Genomic DNA, 9,864 nt, shown 5'->3' on the forward strand with positions numbered 1-9,864 from the left:
TTGTAATTAATTTAATTAACACTTAAGTTCGAAAAAAATCATTAATTCATTTAAAAAAACAGGGCCTAAACAATTTGTAATAACTGCTTTTACATATACACGAGCGTTTTCTTATACAACTGACTAAAAGAGCTGATATGTGTAAATCCACTTTTGTACGTCTGAAAAATTAAACCGTATTTTGGCTCGTTCTTAAGCGAGTGAAAATATCACGTTTTATTTTCACGCTAACAATCTTTCAAAGGTATATACAATTGGAATAATAAATAGGATTTCAATGGCTTCAAGTATAGCCAAAATATGCGTCTAAAAATTTTGAAAATTTCCGTTCACAATATTAAAAATCAAACTAATTATGTATAGCTCAAAAAAATCATATGAGATCATTGAGCTAATTCTTTGGATGTAACAAATTTTAAAGGACCTTTAATGAAGAAAAAGGACAAATAGAAAAAAAAATTATTTAACGAAATAATCAAGTGCTAAGGTCATTTAACTCGATATAAGGCCTACCTATACCCGTTCATTACAAACACATTCCTATACAATTAAAGCATTGCATATTAATTATTTTGTACATAAAATAATTTTTTTTTTTCTTTTTTTTTGTTAAATAAAGTAGCTTTATTTAATTTTTCCTTTTTTCTTTTCTTTTAAAGATCCTTTTGAAAATTGTCATGTTCCTTAAGTTTAATTGTTTCCAAAAAAAAAGTTTTTTTTTCTTTGTATTCCTTTTGTTTTCTCTTTAAAATGTTAAAACGTATGTAAAATAATAAAAGAGAGAGGGAGAGAGAGAGAGAGAAAACAAAGTAATAAAACAAGCGTAATTTGTATAATTTTCTTTTGTGTTCTTTGTTTTTTTTTTTCTCTATTTTCAGACAATTTACAACTTTGATGATAAATAAAATAATAACAAAATTTTTATAACAATAACTATGAAAACAACTGGTTTCCATTCATAAAAAGGGAAAAATATTAACAATAAAAATAAAAACAATAAAACATAAAAAAATGTTTATTAAAAAGGTGAAAATAATAAAGAATAAAAAATAAACAATATGAGAATAAATTAAAAGAATTGAAAATAACAATCACTTAGAAAGAAAATATAACACCTAACAACAGCAGTAGCAGTAAAAGAGTGCAATAACAATAGTAATAATAAAAAAAATTAGCAAAAGTTCTAAAAACTTGTTTAAACAACTTTATAAGATACCTGTTAAAGGAATGTGTATAGAATTTAAATAATAATGGAACGACACTTGCTCTGCCTAAAATATGACTGGTGTGCACTACCGCAAAGCTTTTGTTTGAATTTTGCTGCTCATACTCGTACGTTTTGCGCTAAGCATTTCATAAAATTTGTGAATAACCCCCAACGGTAATACATATTTGGTTTGTTTTTAACATTTAATTTCAAGACTTGCAAACAAACAAATGGTGAGGGAAAAACACGAAATTCGACCAACTCAGGAGAAAATTCGAATGGGTTCGGTCTGAGTTAGAATTATACAAGTTCTTCGAACAAATTATACAAGTTAACGTATTTACAATTGATTTTGAACTTCAAGAACGTGATAAAAAATTTTTTAGAAACTATGTGAAGGTGACGATCATAGTTGTCCGAAATGTGATGATCAGAGATCTGAAAAAAAATATATTGTGCATACAGCGTTTAATTTGTAAAAGACTGAGATATTTCAGCGCACCTTCTGTGTAAATTTGAAGCTATCATTCACAAAGAGAGGATAAAGGACTGGTTGTATACTGAGTTATATTGAGTTTCATGACAGTAGAATTACATGAGTACAACAAGGCATATATCGTCCCTCAAGGAGTTGATAAGTCGGTGATAATTTATTTTGTGTTGCTGAAGAAATTACAAATTTACAACACCTTAAAAAGCCGAAAACTTTCAATGAGACAAACAGAATTTTTAAAAATTTTTAGTGTATGCATTCCATATTTTGCTGCAATAACACATAAATCACAATATGAAATATACTTTCTTTATCTTCAAGGATAACAAATGTTTTCCAAATTAAAATTTTAGAAAGCAAAAAAAAATTATATACAAGCATATAACGGTAAAAAAACACATTTTTTTCTATTATTTTATTGTTTTATTTTTTTTTTTTTACTTTTTTTTATAACACTTTTCCATTTCATAGATGAGCTCTTCATCACGATTTTATGAATGAAAATCGTCGCATTCACACGTTCTACCCCACAAGGCAAGAAAAATGCAGCAAATCAAAAATAGAAAGCAAAAAAGCGAAAAAATATGAGAAAATAGAAAATAGGATTCCATAATAATTTATGTAGGGGTATATAACAGGATATGCACATTTTTATATTTGTGTAGGTTTTGTATTTAAATACGAACATGCATATAACCATATAAATATACTTAAGTATGTTCGTATATTCCCGAATATTAATAGATGTATTAACATATAAGAAATTGTTTTAAGTAATTTGTGTATAGATACAAGGATAGGTGTGTGTATGTGTATATGTTTATAATAAAAATCAAAGAGTATCATTTTCTTCTCATATATATTTTTATATATTATATGTAAGTTTGTAATAACACTGTATTTTCTTGTTACCTGTAATTATGTATGTGAAATTTCTACAAAATCTTAATATAAAATGTTCTAGAGATAATATGTATAAGAGTTATAGAACAAATGTAAAACTTGGGTTTGATATTTACGTGTTATATGCAATATGACGTATGCATATGAAATGAGAAAGTTAAAATTATGAATGAAATTGAAATTTGTTTTTTTTAATATTTTATATAAAATATTCATGGAATACTCAAGGATATTTGGATATACGAATTTAAAAATTATATTCTCTAATTTATCAAGAGTTAGTATGTAATATCACAATTAAGCGTAATATACAATTAAAGACTATGAACAATTATAGACTACGAACGGAGAGAGACAATTTAAGGCACCACTTTCTAAAGTTTGTGCCAATTTTGTAGATTACTGAAGAGTAAAATGGGCAAAGAATTTTCTAATCTTCGACCAACGCAGGTATTCCATATCCCACCTTTGCTATTCCGGTCTCAAAACCTGAATGGTCCGACATTGGGGGAAAGCTCCGTCTAAACTATTTGCGTTTCCTTATGGTTAGAGCCAGGACAGTACACATAGAACTGACTTTACTTCTATTGCATTCTATATCATTTAATATTAATATGACATCTACGGACAATATTCAGTGGAACCAAAACATCTTCAAACTTTAAAAATTTTTAAATTATTCGAAATTAATCATGACAAAATATAAACGAAATCATAATTTGATAATATTAAAATTAAAATTAAAAAAAAATTATTTTTTTAGAGAATTTTCATCCTTTTACGTTTAATATCTAGAGATAGAATCTTTAAAATGCGCTAACACGAAAATGAAAAATCATAATTTTCTTCGCTTATTTTTTATTAATGTATATATATGTATGTATGTGCACTTACCTAATGTATATATAGCTTTTTATATTTTATAGTAAATGTAAAACAATCAAATAAAAATACATGAAAGTTTCATAGAACACAAAAACGCTTCAAGGCAAACAAGGACTCTTTTTTATTTTTTTTTTTTATTTTCTTGAATGACATTTATTATCATTATATTTTAATAATATGAACATGTATTAGTATATTTGATAACAATGATGATGATGGTGATGATTATGTAGAATAAAAATAATAATAATTTTTGATGATATTGTTAAGTCATTTATTCACAAAAGAAACTTACATATATATGTACAAAAGGACTTGTAAGATTTTCACCAAAAGAAATAACATAAAACAATAAAGAAAAAAACTTCACTTTAATATGATGTTAGGCACGCATTCATTTTAACTATATGATGACGTTTTAATGCAGCTAAATGTATATATACATACATGCTCCTTAAAATATTCAAGTAAATGAACTATAGTGAATATTCTTTTATGTATATATAGTGAAATGTGCATTTAATTGAAAGAAATAGAAAAAAATTTTGAATAAAATGTTGTTCATCAGAAAATAGGGTACTTCTTATATATGTATAAGTAAACGAGAGGAGACAGCACCTAAAGGATAATGAGCTATCATATAAAGAATACATATGGAACAATAAACATAATGTACTTAAGGATAAAAATTATTTTTATTATTTCTTTTCATATTTCATGTAATACTGTAAAAATTTATAAACGTACCTTGAATCACACAATTGCGTATATGAATATTAAGAAAGTGGTAATTATAGGTAAATTTACAGGTGTAATATATCTTTTAAGGAATACCCTTATACTTATTTACTATAACAATTAATTGAAATAACGTATACATATGTAAATGATCGTTTATGGTGGTAATTAATTTCGTTGATCACATATAGCGAGCTCTGCTCTCTTTTTTTCAGAAAACAATTAAACCATGTAAATTTTTAATTAAATTTTTAAGAAAGATTAATTTTTCGTCGGGGACTGTAGCACTTAGGGACTTCTCACGTAGGCCTATAGAATCTTTTGTGATTCCCACCTACATTAGCACTATATTTAGGCCTCTGAAAAATTGCAATATAACAGCCACGAGGCATCCATCGTGGTTGCAAGGCCTCTTCTGGAATATCTCAGTCGCAGGCGGGCCATCGCCTCGCATTCACACAATTAGTGCTTCACCATTTCGTCCTATTCTAGGCGTCCTTGCTCATCCTTTCCAAATGAACTATTGAAAGGCAACGTCCAGTGATTATACACCCATTAATAGAATCAAATCTGGACGACCACCTGTAGCCAGGGCCCGCAGGACCTTTGTCTTTGGAACTCAAAGCATGACCCCGGCTCAATGAAAGAAGTTGCGCCCCCCTTCGAATAAAGCACTATCTGCAGTCTCGTGAAAGCGGCTCGCGACGTCTCCTGCCTGGCGTTCTGTCGCCATATGGTAGAAAACTATGCTACAATGGGCCGAACAATGGCAGTACAGTCCAATGGACCATTTCAGGTTCAAGACTACATGACCTTTCGTAGAGTCTCGTCGAGGTCCTAAGATGAGACCTTCAGCTCTGTCGCTGATCCAGGATAACTCCCAAATATACTTGACTTCTTTGGAGAATTCAATAATTGTGCCACCCACGGACACCGGACGCAAACTAAATTTATAGTAAATGGTATAATAACTGTTTTCCCAGACTTAATGCCCTCAGTTTATGTTCAGTCCCGAATGATGTTCAAGTCCTCTTACATTCGGACAACTAGACGTCATCATACTGGCCTCTTACATCAACGACTAAATCATTAGCGTACCCTTGGACATTATACCGGGTATCGAACAGCTTGTATAGAATATACCATTCATCAATATGTATACCCGCATATTTTCTGTGACGATTCGTGAATTCAGCATGGCCCCGATTCATTCTAAAGTGGGTACTTCAACTGCCTTTTTTGCAGCTGCCCTTGCTATCGACTCAGAAGAGATATCAAAGGCCCCTTTCACATCAAGATGTACTGATTATATATGATATGACAAAAATTGTGACAAAGTCGTATTTTTGGGGTTCCATTCTTCTAATTCTTGTAAAAATAATCATTCCGACCTCCAAAATCAAAATTTGAAATATTCATGCATAATACAATTTTTAAGTATTTGAAATATGAATATTCATTTAAAAACACACATACACACATCTTTGTTAATTAATATCTGCAAATATTTATAAAAATAGTAATACTTATAGTATATGCTAAGTTAATTGATCAAAATCATTTTAATACCATGAAACTTTTAATATACTAATTTGAATAATTTTTTAATTTAGATTAACGTATGCTAATTTCATAAAGTTCTTTGTCTTGCTTTTATGTAATCCTTTTTTTTTGTTCCATTAAGAGCTAGTATAGTATTAAGAGTGAGTTTAAATTGAATAGTAAAAACAAAATATAAAAGGTTGTTTTAAGTTTGTATGTGTATTCATTATTTATGTTATTTATTATTTATGAAATGTTTTATAATAATATTACGAAACAAAGATTTTTATAAATAAAGAATTAAGAATATAAAATAAAGAATTAATCAGAGCCATATTGCACCCAGCACTTTTTTTAAACAACTTATTAAAAAAGTGCTCTTTTATTAATAAATTTAATTAGTGTTTCGAACTTTAGTGCAACAGAAAAGCGTGCTGAACTAGTATTTGTTCAGGGCTTTCACAGGTATATTTATAAGTATTTCAGAGTGATCACCGAGAAACACGCAATTTGTTTCTTTCTTTGTTTCCGAACATATTCTCCTCTCATTCCGCATCTAGTATATACACTTTTGAGCGATTTTTACTGACATTAAAATATTGAGTAGGAATTGGCAGGAAATTTGTGCTGAAAGTGAGTTTTTTGAACTAATAAATATTTTTACAGTGATCAACCACAAAACGCGTAAATTGTTATTTTCTTCATTTCCGAACGTATCTCTTCGACTAATTGTGCATCTATTATAGCTATTATTACTTATATCAAAATATTTAGTACGAATTGGAAGGAACTTTGCGCTGAAAGTGAAATTTTTGAACCAATATAATAAATTACGAGTTTTTTTACAGTGATCCCCAAAAAAAAGCGTAATTTCTTACTTTCTCTGCATTCGACCATAGCGTGGTTTCTTCGCATCCATATTTCTTTACATATATTAATTTTTCAGTTTTTTAACAAAACTTATTAAAATACCCAAAATCATTGAAGAGTCTGCAATTTGAATTTTACGTACATACCTACATGTTCATCCTACATATAGCAATTATATTTTTATATGTATATACATTTTTCATTTCATCGGTATTATAACAATGGAAATCATTTTTACTTATATTCAACAATATTTTTAAAAAATAAACAAAATATTCAAAAAAAGCAAAAAATTTAATGCATTCGATTGCATTTGATTTCAATACATTTGAATGCATTAGATTGCAAAAAAAAAAATTCACTTTTTTGGGGAAAAAAAAAATAAAAAAAAAAATGTAAACAATAAAAATATAAGAAAAAAAATTGTAATGCAATTCCTACTTTTTTAAATTAAAAAATAATAGAAAAAAAAAAAACAACTTTGTAATTTTTAATTTTTTTGTTTTTTTTTGCTTCCATATCGATTTTCCAAGTTCAAATACCAATGATCATAATCATTTCCACTTTTTTTTTTTTCCTCCATTTATTTTTCTCTATTTTTAATTTTCTCCTCTATTGTAAATAGCTACATATAACTTCTTTTCTTTAGTCGCACTATTATATTGTTTGGCACCCTACATAGAGAGCTCTTACCGAATCATAGTTACCATAGTACCATATTATAACAATATAATAGAAAGAGAGTTTTTGTATGTTCATATACCCCTAGCGCTCTATAAAAGCGCAATTGTTACCGTAAACTATAACAATATACTATATTCAAACAATATAAGAAAATGTGAAAAAAAAAATAACAATATAATAAGGAAAAACAAAATTATAACAATAATAATATAAGAAAAAAATAGGAAAACAACGCCATCAGTTGTTAGTTTTTAAAGCTTACCTTTATAATATATATATGTAGAAAAACTTATACAGAAGTCAAACACCTCACGATCTTTTTGCTGCATTTTATTGTAACCAACAAGAAAATAAAATAATAAAAACAATAATAATGTGAAAAAACCAAAATAAGAAAAATAGTAAGTAATACTGTATAACAAAAAAAAAAAAGATTAGAAAATTACCTATTACACCACTCTTTTTCTCTCTCTTTCTCTCTCTCTCTGAAAACCCACCATTTCTTCTTCTATTTGATCAATCCTTCTCTTTATTTTTCCTTTCTTTTTGTTGCAGTTTATTGTTTTCATTTCTTGGCTCATCTTACCTTAAAAATGTACTCGAAACAGTAAAGTAACAAGCGCAACTATATAAAAATGAAAATTGCAATAAGAAAGGAACAAGAAAAACAAAAGAAAAACAAATAGAAAAAACAAAATAGAAAGGTGATCTTGGTAAGGTTGAAATTTTGTTTTTTTTTTGCTTTTGTTTATTGCTTTTCACCATCTCTATTTTTCTTATACCGCCAATTTGATATTTTTCATATATACTTGCATACTTATAATTTTTTTTTTGTTGTTGCTCATTTCAGTACTCATTGTAATTCTTATATACATTATATTTATGTACATATAAATATGTTTGTATATGCACGTGTGTTTATATATATGTTGTATAAAGATAGTATGAGATAACTATTTTTCAAAATCATCATCATCATCATCATCATCAGTATTATCATCATCATCATTTAATATTAACATCGTATATATAATATTTTATAATATATAACCAATATAAGTAGGTAGATATACTCGTATGCATGAAATGAAAATCTAACAATCTTTGGTGTACCTACCATTATGGAAAAGAAAAGCGAAAATTGGAAAATGAAAATGAAAAAATTTTTTTTTATTTTTTTTTTCAATTTTTTTTTTTTACCATAAAGCCCATAATAATAATATTGAAAAGAAAAACTTCTTCTTCATCTTTAAGATGCTCAATAAATTTATTTAATACAAGCATATATATATCTATATATATATTAATAAGTAAAATATACCTTATAGTGCATATGTGTTGCATATGTTGTAAACTTGTAGAGTGTATGAAATGCATGTATGCATATATGTTTGCATGGAAAACTACATTTATACAATATATTTTTAAACTTGTTTTCTAATATAAATTATTTTCTAATTTACATATTACTTATATATTTAATTTGTATATTTTGTTGTATTATTTAAAAGTATGTAAATGGAAGATTAATAATATTATAGAAATAAAGTTTTGAGACAAAATAATCTATTAATTTTCTATTTATTATTTTAAAATTTATTAATAATAAATATTTTAATTAAAATATAATTTTATAATAATTAAGTGGAAATTTTTCATTTATTACTCGTGTCTTTCAAATTATCCTAATGTTTGTATAACTTGTTAATATTAAATTTTAATAATTTTATAAGTGATTTATATACATGAAATATGTGAAAAATTTTTGCAAATTAACGTATACAAACAATTGACGTTTTTGAAAACTGGAAATGTAAATATTACATACACATATAAAGTGTGTTTCTATAAAACAAGTTCCCGATGGTTACTCTATGTCGCATGTTTCCGAAATTATAAGCATTTATTTATACATATGTATAGGAAAAATCTGATACATTTGTTTTCTCAATAGGCTGTAATTCGTAAACGAGTATATCTGCAGCTCCTCCCTACCATTCATAAAATTTTTTGCTGTAAATTGATCAAAGAATCATTCTTTAAATAATTTGCCTCCTTATACGAAACACCCTTGTAATGAATGATTGGTACCCTTATATGGTACTACTTATTACATATATTATTTATAATAACTTTTGTATTGCAATTCTATATTGCATTTTATTCTTAAAAACTTATTTTTAGCACTTTTCCAAAAATTTTTTGAAAAAAAGTGCTTATTAGTTTCACTCTGTCCGTCCGTCCGTCCGTCCGTCCGTCCGTCCGTCCGTCCGTCCGTCTGTCCGTGTGTCTGTTTACAAAACTTCTACATTCTTAAAGATAGAAAGCTGAAATTTAATACGTACATAGATCTTTACTAGAAACTTATTTCCGTAGAACAAAATTTTTACCTATCTCTCCCCCTCTAGAAGTTATACCCCCCCAAAGCACTAAAAATGGCCTATTTTAACTATTTGTTGCAATGAAACCATAAGCATTTTTGAAATTTTGCAAACGCAGAAAGGCAGTGGCTTGCTTCCCCTACCGCGATATACTATAGTTA

This window comes from Condylostylus longicornis, unplaced genomic scaffold, assembly GCF_029603195.1.
Source record: "Condylostylus longicornis isolate FDR11 unplaced genomic scaffold, ASM2960319v2 ptg000074l, whole genome shotgun sequence".
Classification (NCBI taxonomy): domain Eukaryota; kingdom Metazoa; phylum Arthropoda; class Insecta; order Diptera; family Dolichopodidae; genus Condylostylus; species Condylostylus longicornis.